Source organism: Embiotoca jacksoni, unplaced genomic scaffold, assembly GCF_022577435.1.
Source record: "Embiotoca jacksoni isolate LCO1_2020_lvr unplaced genomic scaffold, fEmbJac1.0.p SCAF_2, whole genome shotgun sequence".
Classification (NCBI taxonomy): Eukaryota; Metazoa; Chordata; class Actinopteri; family Embiotocidae; genus Embiotoca; species Embiotoca jacksoni.
In genome coordinates this window covers 14,160,493-14,170,228 of record NW_027185340.1, presented here as the reverse complement: position 1 = coordinate 14,170,228, position 9,736 = coordinate 14,160,493, and positions in this window count along the sequence as shown.

The window sequence follows — 9,736 nt, the reverse complement described above, 5'->3', positions numbered from 1 at the left end:
GTCCAACCAGTGAAGTTGCATCTCACATCCACATTTGTCCAAACTCAAGTTGTTACTCAGATATCACGTTAACAGGCATGGGACATGAGGTCACAGTGACCTTGACTTTTGACCAGCAAAAAGGAGTTGGCCTAAACGTTTGCACCAAATTTGAAGAGAATCCCAAAAGTTAACATCGTGCTCATGAGAGTAGGATGGAAAGATGGGAATGAATGAGAGGTCACAGTGACCTTTGACCACCAAATTCAAAAACAGTTATTTTTTTAGTCCAAGTGAACGTTTGTGCCAAATTTAAAGAGAGTCTTCCGAGGTATCCCCAAGATATCGCATTCATGAGAGTGTGAAAGACTGATAAGATGGAGATGAGGTCACAGTGACCATGACCTTTGACCTTTGACCACCAAATTCCAAACAGTTCATCCTTCAGTCCAAATGAACGCATGTGCCAAATTTGAAGAATTTTTCTCAAGGCGTTGCTTCACAATAATGGCACAATGTAAGGTCACAGTGACTTTGCCCTTTGATCCCAAACATGTAATCAGTTTATCTTTGGAACCAAGTGAATCCTTTTGAAGAAATTTGAAGAAATTCCTTTAATGAGTTCTTGAGATATTGAGCTCATGAGTCAGGGATGAAAGGAAAACCCAAAATCCTAATACCAGGACTGTCCCAGTGCAGAGGCATGAGAATATAACACAGTACAGTAGGAGACACATGCAAGTGTTCTGTAAGTGAGTGCTTCCTTTTTTCGTGACTTGTGCGGCCGCTCCAAACCAAAGACACCAAAGATAGGAGCTTTAACACTTCTCTTTTTATCTCTTTCAGCCAAGGACACATAAAAATCCTCCTTCATGATAGTGAATAGGATACTGCCCTCCTAGAAATCCTTGGGCGAACACCAAACACCAGTAGAGCAGGTGTTCCCGATCAGCTGAATTATCATGTGAAGTTTCAAAGATTTTGGTTTTGACGATAACAAGAATTGTTGTTAGTTGCCTGTAAACTTTGTGAAGTGAATATACACAATATACACATTCATTAGAACTGAACACTTTCTAAATCATTTGCTTTGTGACCTAAAATGACTTTATTTGTAGTTTTCTTTGCCGATATAATGTGTGATTGGTTTATGGCGAGAAAATATTTTCTTAAGGACTATGAAACTGATGTATTAATATAAAAAAAGAGTGACGTCAAATATTAATGTCACATGTTGTTTTATCTTGTGACATTCTCCAGAACAGATATGGAAAAGTGATTTTGAAAGGAAACAGGAACTAAAGTTTGTTTTTATTCAGATCAAATGTTTCAGAGCTGAGTGTGTCTGAAGTGCCATGACTGCAGTTTTTTTCCAACAAAAGAACACAAACATTTGCAGGACGTATGGGGTATTCCCAAAACAATGTCTTCTGAGGAAGTTACTTCTCTCAGTACCTAAAGATGACAATGCTCTTGATGCTACTGTAAGAGACTCAGGATGTTCAACAGCCTCTTTTCCACTCTTTCTCTGTCTCAACATCTGCTAATATATATTTCGAAGTCACCTAATTGTCAGAAAACATATAAAACCAGATGGAAAACTCCCAAGAGGGGCGGGGGCGCTCTTTAATTCTATTACTCTGCACACACACACACACACACACACACACACACACACACACACACATACACAAACACATGCATCAGTCCAAGACATGAGCAGCTAGTGGTTACCACAGAGAGTACCTCTTACAGATCCGGAGCTGCCCCGGAGGCAAGAGGCCCATGATGGATCACACATTGATTTGATTTGAAGTGAGTGTGAAAGCCGCCGTCCATGCCCTCTGCCAGAGAGGTGAGCCATGATTGAGCAATAGCTGTCCAGAGGGTTCACTCAGAAAACTGTAAGTGGACAGGCTGGACCTGCTGCTAACAATCACCTTTTGTACAAATAGGCTGGAAATGAATTGTTGATTCACTGAGTGCAAAAAAAAAAAAAAAAAGAGTGAATCCCAGCTGCCAGCATTTTTTTGTTGTTGTTTTGTCACACTATTTCTGAGTTGTTCTTGGGCACACACACACAACACATATTAGACATAGTTTTACTATCTTTCCACAGTAGGTATTAAACATACAGTCCTTTTAAGAGTTGGATCACATACAGGCAGTTTGTCCCAGCCCTACCTGAGACTCTGCTGTTTAACGATAATAAAATTCTTGTACTGGCTGGATTACTTGTCTGAAATCTTCTCCGCCCACTCACTGTGATGAATCACAGTGTCAAATCCAAATCTGTCTTCCAGAAACAGCGATGAAGAGTTTAAAAAAAAACAGTAAGAGCTGCTGCCTCTTTTGTCTATTTCCTACATTTTCACATGAAGCACTATACAGACAAACAACATTGATAAACGGTTGTTTACTGTCATAGAAGAGGAATTTAGATCATTTTCTTGTGAATTGTATGAACAAAACACGATAAAAACACTTCTTTACACATTTTATTTAAGTATCTGCCAAATATATTGAAGTGTCAGATTGTTTACCATCATATTTTAAGAGAGGATCAGATGTTTTGAAAAGTAAAACACTCAAAAATGTGTGACTAAAAAGTGAAAATTGCCTCTGACATGTAGCGAAGTAGAAAAATACTTCAATGTAGCAAGTGGAAGCAAAATGGAAATACTCTGATTCTACAAAAATGTACTTCAGTACAGCAGTTGAGTGAATTTAAAATCCACTTCTGGCTGTGTATAACTTACATGATGTGTTTGGTTTCTGAAGCTCACTTCATTGTTTCTGTCAGTTGCCAAAACAATGATTCAGCCTACAACCAGTTAACAAAATCTTTTTACATTTACTGTCGGAAGCACTTCAGGAAACCCCCTGTGATGCCCGAGAACTGCTGCGCTTTGCACCTGCAATTTGTCTGAAACAAACAGCAAAGACAAAAAAGAAAAAACTAAAAGTTTCCCACAGGAAGATCAGAATCAAGAATCCTTCCGGCACCGTCCTCACAGCGTGATTGGCAGGTGAGAGCTGGCGCAGAGCCAGCTATCAAAGAATGCTTAGCTACGAAAGATGGAGACAAAATACAAACAAGGACTTCAAGGAGCAGCACATGGACGAGGAAGGGTGTGGAGGTTACCAGTTGGTTTGCAATAAACACTTCAAAATACACAAAGTTTATCTCAGTACAAGACAAAAGTAAACAGTGAATCACACCGAGGCATGGCGCTAACTGAAAACACACCCCCTGGTCTGGCTGTCATAAAGATGTTATTGATGATAACCCAGAAAATTTGTTGACACTGCTGATAATGACACTTTCTGCCACCTGCCTGGCGCCTTTCCTCTCTGGCCACCACAGCTCAGAGCAAATATCTAAGTGTCTCGCTGCTTGACAGATAATAATCCGTCCAAACAATATGAGTTCAGAGGGAGCTTGTTCCCACCTGGGGCCTGAAAAAACCTTTGTCTATCTCCACAAATGCACCACTTCATCACATGCTGCTCTTCAGGCTCACACTGTTGACCTACTGCTAATAATTCATGAATGGAAATTTCCTTGTTTCTTTGGTTGTCAGAAGGGAGCGTGCTTTGACCAAATGGGCCTGCTAAGACTGAGGCGATAACGCATTATGATTTTAAGAAGCAAAAAACAGAACAAACAGCATAAATAAGACTCAAAACAAGCAGCAAAAAAAGCAGCACCTGTCATATCCTGATCAATTGCCTTCTTCTGGGAATGCAATCCTGTTATTAGGCTGACAAGGTGACCATTGCCCATCCTACATCCTGTCATAAACATCTCTAAAGCAGGGGCCTGCTAAATAATCAAAGTCCAAAGGCCGGATGCTAGGGTGGGCACAGCGAATCCAGATGTATTATTTACTCCTCATCTTTGTTTACACAAAAACACAATAATCCTCACAGATTTGGGGCAGCGGGAGGTAGGAAAGGCAGCACTCTGTATCAGCGCAGGGATCTACAGTCTTCGCAGTCTTTAGAAAAGAGAAGAATTCAATTGTGCTTCGAAAATAAACCCAAAGGCAGCCGAGTACAAAGGGCCCCGGGTCCCCAGCGAGCGCCTTTAAGATCCAACCCAATACTTGGTTTGAGGAAGAAGTGCTATCATAAGGCGAAAGGAGTTCTGAGGGTTGGTTTGTTTGGCTGTAAATATTGGTATTTTTTTTATTCACGAGGGGCGCTACCTGTCTGCTTCGATACAAACATGAGCAGAAATAGTGCGTGACTCCTTTCAGTGGTATTATGCTGCTCTTCTTTCTGAAATAATACACATTTCAGACTAAGAGCCTCCTTTGTTTCCGCATCCTTGGCGTTTGCTGAAAAGCACTGACATCACGAGCATTGGTGAGCAAAACAATGAGTGTACCGGTATTTACTCCAGGTAAAATAGAAATTTGGCACGTCATATGAATTGCTTCACGAGAGGCTCCAGCTCAATCAGCAGACTGTGATTAAATCATGTGACTCATGTACTGAGAGTGGCAACAGAAAAACAAAAATTATTTTGTGTTTTACTACCCGCTGCCATTTTCCTGGAGACTGTAGGAAGATGAAAATAAAACAACTATTTGTTTTGTGTTAGCTCCAGGCAGTCTGTGCAGACGGTGTCATTTTTCAGACAAGGAGGCACCACACGAAGCATCCCTCTGGCCAAGGCTGATATATGTTCCTGTGCGGGTGCTTTGTTGTGGTCGGGTGCTGGACACTTGCTTCAAACCAGAGCCTAATGTCACTCGTCATAGGAACCTCTGTCCATCTGCAAGGATGCTCATCTGTACAAATCCAGGTTGTCAGTTTTCCATCACTGTGTTTGAATAATGAATGAAGCCAATTTTTTTTTGTGCTGAGTGGTACTATAAATCAGCACTAAAAACAAACTGCCACAGGCAACAGTTTTACCTATATAGCCTCTCCGGAAAGGTTAAAACGATGTGTTTACTTGGATAATCTGAGACTGCGAGGTATGTGTAGTCTGGTGCAGCAAAATGTGATGACTAATGGAATAAAAACAGCTGCTTCACCTTTTTCAGAAACACTTTTTCAAAATAATGTTGGCATCAAGCCTTGAAAGTCAAGGTAGATACTGCAGGTGAAGAGGGGGGAAATCTGGACTCACAGATACAATATAACCATGAAACTTCCCTGTTTGATGACTTATATAAAGACAAGTATTTCTTTGTTTTGCAAGTTTTCTGAAATTTTAAGTTTAAATATACAAGTGAGTCATTCCCTGATTAAATATGCAGTAATTTGCATACATTAAAACAGAAACCAGAAATAAAGCAAGGTTCAGCCTTTAATTTTAAATAACACGTTAAATTTTACAATACATCTTTAATGACTTTTAAAAAAAATTGTTTTCTTCTCATAGTCTGAATGAGAAATCTCCACTCCGGTGGCACTTACACCCACCAAACTTTCCAATTTATATTTTTTTTGACATTTTTGTACAGTAGTCTGAAAGAAAACATGTTATGCAAACAAACAAAATAAAAAAAAAATCCCTTTTTTCTTGTTATCAAGGCAACCAATTTGGTTTAAAGTTATAAACAAGTCGGTTCTTCGACAGTTAAACCAGTCATATTAATCTAAAAACAAAGTATACACTATTAATGAATTAAATGTTTACAAGGCCAAAAAAAATACAACTTTGTGCTGGCTATTGTTTCATAAATAAACTGACATGTGATTCAAACAGATTTTCCTTCAACACTCAATGTTAGTAGTAGTATTCGTTACAGAGACAGTCTGGCCCGGCAGCAGGTTTATTCCCTTTTTCCCCTTCTGTGGTCACTCAACTCTTATCTATTGTCATCTGGCCTATTGTTCCTGTTATCTGAGGTGATCAGGTGATCAGCTGAGCCTCTGTTCACATTTGAGTCTCCTCCACCATCCTCACTGGCCAGATGGAGGACTTCCACCTGCAGAGAGCCTGAATGAACTCTCGCTGTGATCTTCTGTCGTATACAAATGCAGCAGAGGGATCTCCCACAGTCTGCAGTAAACAGTAACTCAGGGACTCTTTCAGAAAACTATCTTTTCTACTACGGCAGGTCTGTGTGATGCGCTGACACAGTGGCAGCCGTTTAACATTGTTTCTTTGAAAAAAAAAAATCTAAAATCAGGCTTTTAATTAGGCATCTAAATTCTTGTGCAAATTAAAATATTCAAACCATCCAAACAGGAGAATTTGCATTGCTTTTATACAATGTACTGTATATTAATGACCTAAACTCCACGAAGCACTGGAGGCTGTTTTGCCAGTGTTATAATGCTGTTGCAAGGCAAAAACCACAGTGGAGACGTTGGTGAAAAAGGAAAGGGAACCCTGGTTGCATTTATCATGGACTCAGAAAACACCCTTCCTATGCAACAACCCACCACATTTCTCAAGCAGCCTTGTGACTCGCTTTGGATCTGTGCCACATGTGGATACATTTCTCCCCTGACTGCTCGAGGGCAGTGTCACCCATTTCAGTTTTTATTGGTTCATGCCCTACGTCTAATTCTGCAGGGACTCCATGTCAGGACAGGCAGCAGCAGGATTCAGGGTAATCAGCGTGAAAATGTTCTGGAGTTAAAAATTGCCTCCTTCCAGTTGTCGCCCACCAACGTTGTCAGACTAGTGGCTGAGGAGTAAGCTTGTTAGTATCAAGTAGGGAAAAATGAAAATAAATCACCAGGCCTCCGCGTTGAAGGCAGGACCCTTGTGTATTGCTGTCCTGCTGTGACCCCAAATAAATATTACCACGGGAGTCAGAAAGATGAATATATTTCCAACTTATTCTGAAACAGATATTTATGGTCTCCATTAAAATCCGCTGAGATGGATACTCCAAAACTCTCTCCTAAATTGTGTGCAGAGACTCCAAAACATTTTTGTTCAGTATAGAGTGACAGGTCATGACACTTTAAGGTCGTATTCCCTGCAGGGTAATACAATTCCTTCAATTATCCAACTTGTTAATAAAGAAACAAATTTGTTAAATAGAAACTCATTAGAAAAAAGGAGCTGATTGTGTCTATAATAACATCACACTAAAGTAATTTTCATTAAATCACACAGGCTGAACTTCTGCAATCCCTTGCATGTCGCACTGAATTCACCAAGGTATTGTGACCTTGATTGAGGTCAAGGAAAGAGTTTCTTTTTAAAAATGGCCAACAACACATGCAAACCCACGGCACAGTAGGAAGTTTAAGTGGGTGCCCTCCAAAGATAAGGAGCAAGCTTTGTCTTTAAAGTGGCTCTATTGTTCAAATTCAAGCTCTTTCTTCACAACACAAATACAGAAGGAAAGCAAGCCGGATGCTTTTACAAATATTTTCTTATGTGGAAATATAATCATTAATATTTCTTTGTGCCAAAACCACAAAAAAAAACAACCCCTGGTAGTGACAGCTCTCACATGTCAGTCAAATAAAGGAAAGGACTCTTTGAGGAGTTACAGTCACTTCTGCACAGCATCTGCATTCATGATTAAAGTCTTGCAATAAGTTGTGCACTCAGAGTATCGTTTTTCTGCTGTCAGGTTTTTACGCACCGAGGCTTGATCTGTCTTGTCTTGACACGAGACACAACCCAAACAACGGTGCGGGGAGCATGAAGGATGGATCTCACATCTTGGCTGAGGGCCGACGACCACCCCAGCCCCCGCAGCAAACCCTCTCCTTCCAACAGAGGGGCACAAAAACAAGAGCACCCTGATAGAGCATTGGCTGATAGATAGATAAAGGAGTTATGCATTCCGAGGTGAATAATGAACATAAGTATGCACAAACATGTGGGGATGCATTCAGATGATCTTAAGTCATTTCAAAACAGAATAGTTCACACTTCAGTCCTTGTACTAACATCACAGAGGCCGCAGCCTTCATTAGGAGGCAGAAACACACAATTTATGCACCACAATAGATTTATTACGTACTACAGATTATTTATAGGACTCTGAGAGTGTGAATAATGACTTGAGTGTAACAATATCTGATGGAACAAGAGCTCTCTTATGAGGAGAGCACGTTTTTGATGCATATCAAACTGCTATTGAAAACGAGCTCGACAAATGTCTCCAAAAATAAAATTTTCTTCTCTTACTGCAGCACGCCCACAACTATCTGAGTCTAAAGTGCGTTTGTAAGCACACACACTCTTGCATGGACTGAAAAATACACATAGACAACTTTTCAGTGCTCAGACAAGAGATTAAAGGTATTTGAGTTAACCAAAAACCCTCTGAGCGTTTACGGGCGACACCCAGAATCAGCTCAGTAAACAAGCCGCGATGATATTTTCTATGCGGTGATTCTAAAAAACGTGACAGAGATATTAGAGCTGAGCTATCATTATGAAAAATGATCCCCGTGCCGACTTGCAGAGGGGAGCCGGGATGAGTTGGAACTGGAGGGCTGGTGTTGACTACAGCACTGCTCATTCTTCTCTTTATCTCACCGGCATTCTTCTGCCTCATTTCAATAGCCATTCTTCACCGAAAGGCCTCCTTCACTGCTGTTCACACTTCTTGCAATTTGTATTCTAAGTAGCTCACAGATCTTTTGTATTCTGGGCCGATGGCAATCTGAATCCTGACGCTGACATGGGAGGCTGCAGAGCCCCCAAAAAAGGTCTTATTTATCATCAGGAGTGAAATCTCTTTTGTTGAAATCTTACAAAACGATAAGCTCCATGTACACACAGACTCCACAAATGATGAAAGACAAAATTGCAAAAGTGGATTGATTGCGGCACACTGATTATGTCTAATTTTATTTCTCAAAGGTACAAGAAGACAAAATGCAGGTATGAAGTTCTGAGTTTTTCACATGGTAGGTACTCCATACTTTCAAAGGCATGAGGAGGAAATGAATCAAAATGTCATGGAGAAAAATCCATAAATGGATCTGCAGCAAAGTTACAGTATAGTGAAGACGATTTTATAAGGCACCAGCTTCCATTTGTACTACATCATTTCAACATTTTGCTAAACTCTCCAAACATTGACTGAGTTTGGATTCATATCCTCAGGCGACCTCCTTTAAACAACTTCAAAAAAGAAATAATAGCACTGAATTGATAGTAATATTCTCTTATTGAAAAAAAATACAAGATTTTTTTTTTGGTGGCTATTGTATTATTTTATGAGTTTAACTCTGTGAAACATTTTGCTCACAAAGGGGCGTCAATTATGCTTCAAGTAAGGACACCTGCTACACAGTGGAATCATTTCAAAGACCTCACAACACAGAACATTACATTTAAAACCCTCCACCGAGAATTTCAAAAAATTTCTGTAGGTTTTTAAAAACATACAAACACTTCAGAAGAAAAGCAACATCAAAAAGTGAGTCAGTGGAATTCCCCTCTGTCCTGAAAGTGATTTGGGGGAATGTAAAAAATTAAGTGTTTTGTGTAATTCAGTGAACATATGAAATCCTGGAGTCTGCTGGCAGACAGATAACAAAGAAAACTGTCTGCGTCTGAATGGCGTTGATAAGAGCATCATACCATACATACATACAGTGGCCTCTCTGAGCTGCAGATTCCCCCTGTTTTCCACTCCTCAGGAGTCCTGCTGCAGGGCGATCTGAGGACAACACACACAGGATTAATCTACAGCTACTTTGATAAGCCTCAACACATACTTATCAATTTAATTTATACACAGTCATGTGTGATTAATACAGTATGTCTGCAGTTGCTCATTATTAGATTATTATTTCATGGATGCTGTGA